At 39.9% G+C, this 11,745-nt stretch overlaps 1 pseudogene; it reads left to right on the top strand.

Moving 5' to 3' along the window:
* The first annotated feature begins 337 nt into the window (after positions 1-337).
* On the top strand, positions 338-10,032 carry LOC118500949 (annotated as a pseudogene).
* The last annotated feature ends 1,713 nt before the right edge of the window (positions 10,033-11,745 follow it).

The raw sequence follows: 11,745 nt of genomic DNA, 5'->3' as shown, positions 1-11,745 counted from the left end.
TATAATCTCCTACTATAATTGTGTTGCTGTAAATATCTTTCTTGAAGTCCTGCAAGATTTTCCTTATATATTTGGGTTCTCCTATGTTGGGTGCCTATATATATTTATAATGTTTATGACTTCTTGATGGATTCTTCCCTTGAGTATTATGAAGTGATGTCTTGGGTCTCTTTATTGCCCTTGTTTTGATGTCTAATTTGTGTGATATAGTTATGGCTACCCTGGCTTTATTTTCCTGCCCATTTGCTTGGAATATTTGTTTTCAGCCCTTCACTTTTAGTCTGTGTCAGTCTTTTGTTCTGAAATGAGTCTATTGTAGGCAACATAAGTGTGGGTCATGACGTCTTATCCTTGGAGGTATTCTATGTCTTTTGATTGGAGCATTTAATCCTTTTATGTTTAAAGTTTTTATTTTCTTAAGTATATTTTATTGATTATGTTATTACAGTTTTTCCAATTTTCCCCTTTTTATCTCCTTCTGCCCTGCTCCCTCATCATCCCACATTCCCCCCTCTTAATTCATGTCCATGGGTTATATATATAAGTTCTTATACTTCTCTGTTTTCTATGCCATTCTTAACCTCTCTCTGTCTAATTTATGCCTACAAATTTTGCTTCTTATTTCCTGTACCTTCCCCCTATTCTTTCCCTCCACCTCCCCAATAAAAACCCTCCATGTGATGTCCATTTCTCTGATTCTGTTCCTGTTCTAGTTGTTTGCTTAGTTTTTGTTTTTATTGTTGTTCTTTTTTTTTAACGTTCAGTTGTTGACAGTTGTGAGTTTATTGTCATTTTACTGTTCATAGTTTTTGATCTTCCTTTTCTTAGATAAGTCCCTTTAATATTTCATATAATAAGGGCTTTATGATGATCAACTCCTTTAATTTGACCACATCCAGGAAGCACTTCATCTGCCCTTTCATTCTAAAGGATAGTTTTGCTGGATAGAGTAATCTTGGATTCAAGTCCTTGCCTCTCATTATCTGGAATACTTCTTTCCAGGCCCTTCTTGCCTATAAGGTTTCTTTTGAGAAGTCAGCTGATAGTCTTATGGACACTCCTTTGCATGTAACTCTCTTCTTTCTTCTTGCTGCTTTTAAGATTCTCTTGTTATCTTTAATCTTGGGCAACTTAATGATGATGTGCCTTGGTATGTTCCTCTTTGGGTCCAACTTCTTTGGGACTCTTTGAGCTTCCTGGACTTCCTGGAAGTCTATTTCCTTTGCCAGATTGGAAAAGTTTTCCTTCATTATTTGTTCAAATGTGTTGTCAATTTCTTGCTGTTTTTCTTCTCCTTTTGGCACCCCTGTAATTCTGATATTGGAACATTTCAAGTTGCCCCAGAGGTTCCTAAGCCTCTCTTCATTTTTTTTGAATTCTTGTTTCTTCATTCTGTTCCATACGGATGTTTATTTCTTCCTTTTGTTCCAAATTGTTGATTTGAGTCCTGGTTTTCTTCCTGTCACTGTTGGTTCCCTGAATATTTTGCTTTATTTCATTTTGGGTGGCCTTCATTTGTTCTTTCATTTTTCAACCAAGCTCAATCAGTTCTGGGAGCATTTTGATTACCAATGTTTTGAATTCCATGTCAGATAGGTTGGCTATCTCCTCATTGCTTAGCTCTTTCTCTGGAGTTTTGCTCTGTTCTTTCATTTGGGCAATATTTCTTTGTCTTGGTGTACCTGTTAGGTGTAAGGGGGCCAGGCTTTAGGTATTCACTAGGGCAGGGCAACCCTCCTTGATGCACTATGGTGCAGCCTGGGTGGGAGAGTCCAGAGAGGGAACAATGCAGCTTACTTGCTCGCCTCTAGCCCAGTTTCCAATGAACTGTGTTGTGAGACTGGGAGTTTCTCCCACTGTGGCAACACCTGCTGCAGTCCACAGTCAGCTCTGAGTCACAGTTTACCATTTAGACAGCCCTACTTGTCAAGTCAACAGCCTCACTGGGGTTTATCTCAGTCAGCCCTGCCTACATGGTCTGCCACCTTGACATAGGTTCTCCTGTCCACTGTCTTACTGGTCAGTTTTGGCTGTTGACTCTTTCTTTAATTTCTTTGTTGTTGGAGCTCCATGAAGTTTGGTTTTCTGTCACTCTGGTTTATTCATTTTAGATTGGCTATAATCCTCCTTGTAGTTGTTCAAGGAAGTGAAGGGTTTCCACCTACACTTCCATCTTGGCTAGAACGCTAAGGTTGTTATTGATAGGTACTTGTTCATTGCCATTTTACTTCCTTTGTACATGTGTTCCTCTCTCAGTCTTTTTCTTTCTTTTCTTAAAGCAATCCCTTTAGCATCTCTTGCAGTGCTGGTTTGGTGGAAGTGTATTCTTTGAGCCTTTTTTTGCCTGAGAAATTCCTTATTTCACCTTCCATTTTAATTGAGAGACTTGCTGGATAGAGTAGTCTTCATGGCAGGTCTTTAGTTTTCATTACTTGAAATATTTATTGCTATTTCCCTCTGTCTTGGAGCATTTCCATTGAGAAGTCAACTGCTAGTCTTATTTGGGTGCCTGTGTATGTTACTTTCTGTTTCTACCTTTCTGCCTCTAAGGTTCTCTCTTTGTCTTAGAAAAAAAAAACCATTAAAAATTTGCCATTTTAATTATGATGTCTCTTGTAGTGGGCCTCTTTGGGTTACTCTTGATTGGAACTCTCTGTGTTTCCTGGATTTGTTTGACTTTTTCTCTCATCAAATTAGGGAAGTTTTTCATCATTACTTTTTCAAACAGATTTTCTATCTCTTGCTCTTCTTCTTCTCCTTCTGGTATCACTATGATACAAATATTATTTCATTTCACATTGTCATGCAGTTCCCTTAACACCTCTTTCTGAGTCTTTTTTCCTTTTCTTGCTTTTCTTGATGTTTTTTTCTACCTTGTTCTCCAGCCCGCTGATTTAATCCTCTGCTTCATCTAACCTGATTTTGATACCTTCTACTGTGTTCTTCAATTCAAAAATTGTATTCTGCATTTCCTCTTGGCTCTTGTTGATAGTTTCTATTTCCTTTTTCATGTTGATGTAGTTTGCAGTTAGTTCATCATAGTTTCCCTGTAGTTTTTGGTAATTATCAGTGAGCTCATTGAGGTTCCTTATAACTATTGCTTTGAACACAATATCTGATAATTGACTTGCTTCTATTTCATTTAGCATTCTTTCTGAGGCTTCATCCTTTCCTTTCATTTGGGATTTCTTTCTTTGTCTTCCTATTGTTTTTGAGACTCTTCTTGTTAACTTCTGCTTCTTAAATTGTTCTGTTCTGACTCCCTGAGTTTGTTGTGTGAACTTCTGGTAAGAGACCTATGAGATTCAGTGTTGCAGTCTCCTTGATCTCCTGAGCTCACTGGTCTTAAGCTGTCCTTTATGTTGGCTCTCTGCATGTGTTTGGGTTTTGACTGTTGTTGGGTCTTTCTTTGTTGGGTCCTTCCCTTCAGCTGGTTGGCAAAGTCACTCCACCCACCATGTCTTTTATGCTGTTGTGCAGGGGCAGACTCATTGTGTTGAAGCTTGTTCTGTTTGTCTGAGGTTATGGGGCTTCTCTCTCACTATTATTCAGTTGTTTGTTCTGGGTAATTTCTCCACTGTTTAGTTGTAATACCAGATTGTTCCTCGGCGGAGGTTAGTGTGGCCTCCACTCACTCCTCCTCCATCTTCCTTTATTGTCTGTTGTTGGTTCCCTTGTTGGTGGGTTCTCTCTTCAAGCTGGTATATTGGTGTTCACAGTTCCCATCTGCTCTTTTATGTGACCAGTTGGTGGGGAAAGGCAAAATGGACTAAGACAGTAGGAGTGTGTTCTATGGGATTTAAAGTATCAACCCATAGAGAAGAGATAGGAGATCCTTTGTATAAGTATATTGTTAACCATGATATTTCACCCAACTAGCCACTTTTTATAAAATATGTAGAAGAGACAAAACTCTGGTTAGAGGGGGGAAAGGGTTGTGAGCTCAACCCAGCAGACAGAGCACTTGTGGGAGGTCAGATTATGAGATATAGTGAGAGTAAAGGATAGAAAATAGGCATAGTATGTGAGAGAATAGTTAACCACAAGAGTAATAAAGCTCTGGAAGATATTGAAATGGGCTAACATTCCAGAGGGTGCTGTATAGTATTTACAGTTATATGGAACAACAATTATTAACAATAATACTGGAATAACAATAATATGACAAGAACTATATGATCTGAACAAGAATAGGAAGTACACAACCTAGAGTAGTGTGCTATTGGAATACAAGTGAATTGAAAAAAAGGAAGATTAAAATTCACTATGAAAGATAGGGCAAGGAAAACCAGTGAAACAATGCAATTAAACAAACCAATAAATCAAAGAAAACTAAACAGAAAAAAGAGAAATAAAAAAGTTAATAAAAATAAAAGCAGTAAAAATAATGAGAAATAATAATAATGCAAATAAACAATAACATGCAAGTTCTCTGGAATAGGAAAGTGAAATTTGTCTGTTTCTCAGTTGACAGGATTAGCCTTGTGTTCCCTCTTTGGGTCTGTCTCTGGACCTTTCACAGCTCCAGGTCTTATTATCTCATTTGGGGAAAAAATGCCTCCTGCTGACCTTAAATACCCCCGCAAGCAAGTCTGCTGGTCTTCCTAGATGCTGCAGACTGAGGGGTGGGGGTTCATCTTACTTCTCTCCTTTCTACAGTTTTGAGAGGATGGGGCAAGGTCTGGGCCGCAATCTTCACAGTTGCCCAACCTCTAGCCCAGGTCCTACATACTGCTGTGCCCCCACTGCCTGTCTGCGTCAGGCCAGTGCCTTCAGTCCACCAGTTGTGTCATCCTTGAGATGCACTAATTAGGCACCTCACACACCATTTTCTCCCTGTTTGCTGTCCTAGGTATTAGGCACTCTCAAAGTTTCTTCAGGGCAGTTCAGCTCTCCCACTGCATTAAGTCTTTCTGGGGACTGCTAACTCCTTGATCCCTGCTGCTCTCCTCTGTGAGGGGTGCCTCCTCCTTTCTCTTAGCAAATCAGCCACACAGCAAGGCAGTGGCAGGGGTGGGTTCAGGGGAGTGGCTGTAGTTGTGGTGGTGGTGGTGGCAGGGGTGCAGCCACAGAAGCTGCAGGGCACAGCCAGGCAGGTGGGGGCAACTGCTAAGGGAAAGTTGCCTAAACAGCAACCAAGACCTTTATTTTAATAAAATCTTCCTGTTCACACCTGGTGCTCTTAACAAGCACCTGGCCTTTCACACAGCCCAACTTTCCAACCAAACCAGACTATCTGGGTCAGGGTCCAACACAGTCCAACCCTTTTCCAGGTGGCATCCAGCTCCCCAGTTCCTCTGGTAATAACCCAGCCAGCATCTACATTCTCAATGGGTGAACCCAATGGATGAAGTGGGAGATGCCCCTGTGCATCTCCCACTTCATCTTTATTCCTCCCAGCAACTTCAAGCATCCAGGTCCATACCGATGCTGCTCTATCTTCCCTGTTTGGCAGGGGAGGGAGCTGTTGATTTGGCTCTTGTCCAAGGATCTTGTGGCAGGTGCCTGCAGGCACCACACCAGGGGCTGCAGCAGCCCTGGTCCCTACACTGGTCCCAGGGACCTTACCATACCAAAGCAATCTCCTTACTGTCTGTTTTTCAATGTCCTCTACAGTTTTGGCCTCCAACCTTCATATATGCTGGGATTCTATTGTCTGTTCACTCTGTTCCTCAGAAGATTGGCTAGGTGTTCCACCTGTATGCAGGAGAAAGTGGGCTCTGCATCCACCTACCTCACCCCCCCATCTTCCAGCAAAATCCTGTTTATTCTCTCTTGAGCTAAACTGAATAATGGAAAAAAATTCTCTAATATAGTTAATAACACTAATAACACTAATATAGCTACTACAGTAAAATAAGTTAATCTTTTAACTCTACTAGATGTATCATGAAGACTATGTCAGAATTATGTATTCATACAATTAGCACTGATCTTTCAAAGAACTATTTCAAGCATGTAGTTGGAATATAGAAAGCAACTCTTGTGGTGAGTTCTCCACTTATTAGTTGAGAAACTGCTCTCAGAGTGACCTTGCGTTTTGGGAATTATTCATCCTCAGAAGAATGTGCAATACCTTGTAACAACTAATTTTAATGCAAATTTGGACTCCATTGTAATACACTTTGTTAATAAAAATGATAAAACAGTATACTGATAACTAGAGCACCTGTAATATCTTTAATTGTTTCTTATTCAGGACTTTGTTGCTTCTGCTACAATAAGGTATAGAAGAACATTAGATATATGTTTACTCTGGGGCCTGGGAGAATTTAATTTCTTTTTTTATTATTATTTTATTATTCAATTACAGTTGTCTGTGTCTAATTTCTTAAAGTTAACTTCATAATTTAGAACACTTTGTCAACTGTATGTGAAATGGGGAACAGGCATAACAAATGATGACACACATAGGAAAGCCTCTATCTATCTGATGATACTTGGAAGTAATTGTACTTAACACCATGGGAATAATACTTTGAAAAATATAGAGATGAACAAACAGTTAAATTTAGAAGTAGCTGTATTGGCTTTATGTAATAAAGGAAGCACTCTTAACTTAAAAAAAAAAAATGAGAACAAACTGACAGCAACCAGAGGAGAGGAGAGAGAAGGATAATGAGGAAAAATAGGGGAAGATCCATCAAGGAACATGTGTAAAGGACATGTGGACAAAGCCAAAGTGGGTAGGTTCAAGGGTGGTAGGCAGGGATGGGTGGGACAGGGGGCTATGGTGGGGTTAAAATGAAGACAACTGTACTTGAACAACAGTAAAAAAAAGAAAAATATTCTAATAAGTAATTTAGAAATTACTCTGACCTTGACCTTGGAAATAAATATAAACATTACCATTTAAAAATAGCCAACTTTTGTCCTGGCTAAGTAACAAGTATTATGTGACCATCATTGATGCACCATGACACAGAGATACTATTTTTTTTTAAAAAACATGATTTCACACATATATCAGGCTGACTGTGCTATTCTGATGGTTGCTGATGGTGGTGGTGAATTTGAAGCAAATATCTCCAAGAATAGGCAGACCTGTAAGCATGCCTTTCTGGTTCACACACTAGGTACAAAACAATCAGCTGTTGGTGTTAACGAAATGGACTCCACTGAACCACCTCATAGCCAAAAGAGATACAGGATTTTATTAATAAAGTCAGTACCTACATTAAGAAACCTTGTTATAACTCTGACACAGTAGCATTTGTACCAGTTTCTGGTTAGAACAGTGATGACATGATGGAGCTGAGTGCTAACATGCCTTAGTTCAAGGAATGGAAAGTCACCACAAATATGGTGCCAGTGAAATCATACTGCTTGAAGCTCTGAATTACATCCTGTTCAAGTGACAAGCCCCCACACCTGCCCCTCCAGGACTGGTAGTATTGGTACTATCCCTGTGAGCCAAGTAGAGACTGGAGTTCTCAAACCCAGCATAGTGTGTACCTTTGCTCAAGTCAATGTTACAACTGAAGTAAAGTCTGTTGAAATGTATCACAAAGCATTTTTCAGTATATTTATTGATTATGATATTACAGTTGCCCAAATTGTCCTCTTTTGTCCCCCACTACCTGGTACCCCCTTCCCTTTAGCAATCCCCTCTTAGTTCATGTCCATGGGTCATAAGTTCTTTGGCTTCTCCACTTCCTATACTATTCTTAACATCCCCTGGTCTATTTTGTACCTTCCAATTACACTTCTTAATCCCTGTAACTTTTCCCCCATTCTCCTCATTCCCCCTACCCACTGATAACCCTCCAAATATTCTCCATATCCATGATTCTCTTCCTGTTCTAGTTATTTGTTTAGTTTGTTTATTTTTGTTTTTAGATTCAGTTGTTGATAGTTGTGAGTTCCTTGTCATTTTAATGTTCATAGTTTTGATCTTATTTTTCTTAATAAAGTCCCTTTAACATTTCATATAATAAGTGTTTGGTGATGATGAATTCCTTTATCTTTACATTGTCTGGGAAGCACTTTATCTGCTCTTCCATTCTAAATGATAGCTCTGGTGGATAGAGTAATCTTCAATGTAGGTCCTTACTTTATTAAAAGTAAGTGACTTTGAATACTTCTTGCCAGTCCCTTCTTGCCTGCAAAGTTTCTTCTGAGAAATCAGCTGAGAGTTCTGTGACTTTTGTAGGGTAACTCTTTGCCTTTCTCTTGCTACTTTTAAGATTCTCTCTTATCTTTAACCTTTGGCATTTGAATTATGATGTGTCTTGTTACGGTCCTCTTTTGGTCTAACTTGTTAGGGATTCTCTGTGCTTCCTGGACTTGTATGTCTGTTTCTTTCTCCAAATTAAGGAAGTTTTCTTTTATTATTTTTTCAAATAAATTTTCAGTTTCTTGATCTTCCTATTCTTCTGGCAACCCTATGGTTTGAATGTCAGCACTTTTGGAGATGTCCCAGAGTCTTCTTATTCTCTACTCATTTTTTGAATTCTTGTTTCTTCATTCTATACTGGTTGAATGTTTATTTCTTCCTTGTGTTCCAAGTCATTGATGTTTGTTAAAGATTTTATTTATTTATTTTTTAGAGAGAAGGGAAGAGAGGGAGAAGACAGGGGGAAAAACACCAATGTGTAGTCACCTCGCATGCATCCCACACTAGGGACCTGGCCCACAACCCAGACATGTGTCTATACTGGGAATCAAACCAGCATACCTTAGGTTTTTAGGCCCACACTCAATCCACTTGAGCCATACCAGTCAGGGCCCAAATCATTAATTGCAACCCCAGTTTCCTTCCCTTCACCTTTGGTTCCCTGTGGATTTTTCTCTATTTCATTTAGCGTAGCCTTTATTTCTTTTCTTATGTTTTTGCCAACTCAATGAGTTCTCTGAGCATCCTTATCATCCATGTTTTGAACTCTGCATATAATAGGCTATCTCCATTTTGCTTAGCTTTTTTGTGGAGTTGTGATCTGTTGTTTCATTTGGGCCATATTTCTTTGTTTCAATTTGGCAGCCTCCCTGTGTTTGTTTCTATGTATTAGGTAGAGCTGCTTTGATTCCCTGTCTTAGCACATTTGTTAAATTGTATGGGGCAGAGCCTTAGGTATTCACCAGGGTGGAGCAACCTGCTTCACCACTTTGTGGCTCTGTATGTAGGGGGTGGATCAGAAAGGGGACAGTGCCACTGCCTGGCTGCTAGAGGCTTGCTCATCACTCATCCTGTTCCCAGTCACTTCACCCCCTTCCTATATGTAATTGGTACACTTCTAGCTGCTGCTGCAATGGTGGTTCCCAGAGTTGGTGGGGTTGCACATGTTCTAAGATCATGTGGGCCATTTAAAAAGACTCTCCTGAGATACTGGAAGTATTTTCTGCTACCCCAACCACCAATGGTTTTTACAGCCAACAGTTAGTTATGTGCCTTTATTTTCCTGGTGCTGAAACCCTGGGCTGCACATTCTGGCCTTGGGCTGGGATAGCTCACTCTCAAGGTATCCCTCCTGATTTATATCCACCACATGTGAGTATGGGCCCATCCATTCTGCCAGATTCCACCGCCTTGCCACTGACACACTGCATCCTCTCTGCCCTGGCTCCTCATCTCTGCCCTTACTACCCATCTGGATGAACATGGCTTCTTTAAGTCCTTGGTTGTCAGATTTCCATATGGTTTGATTTTCTGGCAGTCCTGGGTGTTTTCTATTTTGGGGTTAGTTGTAATCCTTTTTATGGTTGTGCAAGGAGGCAAAGCATGACTACCTATGTATGCTTCCACCTTGACTGGAAGTCCACACCATGAAGCTTTGAGTGAAGCTCTTCCTGAGGACAAGGTGGACTTCAATGTCACAAATGTGTCTGTCAAATATGTTCCCTGTGGGAATGTGGATGATAACAACAAAAATAACCCACCAATGGAATCAGCTGGATTCATTGCTCAGGTGATGATCCTGAACCATCCAAGCCAAATCAGTGCCAAATGTGCACCTGTGCTGGATTGTCACACAGTTCACATTGCCTGAAAATTTACTAATCTGAATGAAATTGATCATTTTGTGAAAAAGCTGGATGATGACCCTCAGTTTCTGAAATCTGGTAGTGCTGCCATCATTTCTATTATTCTTGGCAAGCCCGTGTATGTTGAGAGCTTCTCTGACTATCCTCCTCTGAACCTTTTTGCTATTTGTGACATGAGACAGTTGTTGTGGGTGTCATCAAAGCAGTAAACTAAAAGGCATATAGAGTTGGCCAAGCCACCAAGTCTGCCTAGAAAGCTCAGAAGGTTAAATGAATATTACCTCCAATATCTGTAACCCCAATGTTGGAGAAAAATCAGAACTGTTTGTCTTAATTAACCCTTTAAGTTTAATAGTAAAAACTGGCTAATAGCCCTGACTGGTATAGCTCAGTGGACTGAGTACCAGCCTATGAACCACAGGGTCACTAGGTAGATTCCCAGTCATGGCACATGCTTGAGTTGTGAGCCAGGTCACCAGGAGAGGGCATGCAAGACGCAACTGATGTTTGCCTCTTGATGTTTCTCTCCCTCTCTTTCTCCTTCCCTTCCACTCTCTCTCTAAAAAATTATAAATAGATAAGATCTTAAAATTAATAAATAAATAAATATAAGTCACGACACCATTAGTGCTAGAAAAGAACACATGCAGGAACTTTTCAAATATCCTATAAATCAATAGTTTCACAGGTACATCTGCTAGGGCTAGGGATACAAAGGAAAGAACAAACAAATGGGACTACATCAAATTATAAAGCTTTTCCATGGCTAAAGAAAACATCAACAAAATGGAAAAGGAACCAACTGTATGGGAAAACATGTTTGCCAATGATACCTTGGACACGGCTTTGGTCCCCAAAATATATAAAGAACTCACACGACTCTATACCAGGAAGACAAACAATCCAATTAAAAAGTGGGCAAAGGACCTGAAGAGACACTTCTCCAAGTAAGGCATACAGAGGGGCCATATACACATGTAAAATGCTCAACACCACTAGCCATCAGAGATATTTAATTTAAAACCACTTCACACCAGGCAGAATGGCCATCATAACCAAATCAACAAACAAGAAGTGTGATAAGGTTGTGGAGAAAAGAGAACCCTACTACACTATTGGTGGGAATGCAGATTGGTGCAGCCACTGTGGAAAACAGTATTGAATTTCCACCAAAAGCAAAAAATGGAACTGCCTTTTGATCCAGTGATCCCACTGCTGGAATTATGCCCTAAAAATCCTAAAATACCAATTCAAAAGAACCTATGCACCCCAACATTCATAGAAGCATTTTTTACAATAGCCAAGTGTTGGAGGCAACCTAAGTGCCCATCAGTAAATGAGTGGATCAAGAATCTGCAGTGCCTTTACACAATGGAATACTACACAGCAGAAAGAAAGAGGAGCTCCTATCCTTTGTGACAGCATGGATGGCAATAGAGAACATTATAGTAAGTGAAATGAGCCAAGTGGTGAAACAAAAATACGATAGGATCTCACCTATAAGTGTAACCTAATCAACAAAATCAAACAAATAAGAAAAATAGGTGAGCTTGGGATGGGGGTAAAAAAAAGTAAAGAAAAAAGAAAGAAAAATAGAACCAGAGACATTGAAATAAAGAAAAAACTGACAATGGTAGATGGGGTGGGAAGGGGGTTGATGGTAGAAAGTAGGGGAAAGGGCAGGCCAAGGGACACAAGTAGAAAACCCATGGGCATGGACAACGGTAGCGGGGTATTAACTGGTAAATGTGTAGGGATTGGAGA

This window comes from Phyllostomus discolor, chromosome 5 (assembly GCF_004126475.2).
Source record: "Phyllostomus discolor isolate MPI-MPIP mPhyDis1 chromosome 5, mPhyDis1.pri.v3, whole genome shotgun sequence".
In the NCBI taxonomy this organism is placed as follows: domain Eukaryota; kingdom Metazoa; phylum Chordata; class Mammalia; order Chiroptera; family Phyllostomidae; genus Phyllostomus; species Phyllostomus discolor.
This window is presented reverse-complemented; position numbering and strand designations above follow the sequence as displayed.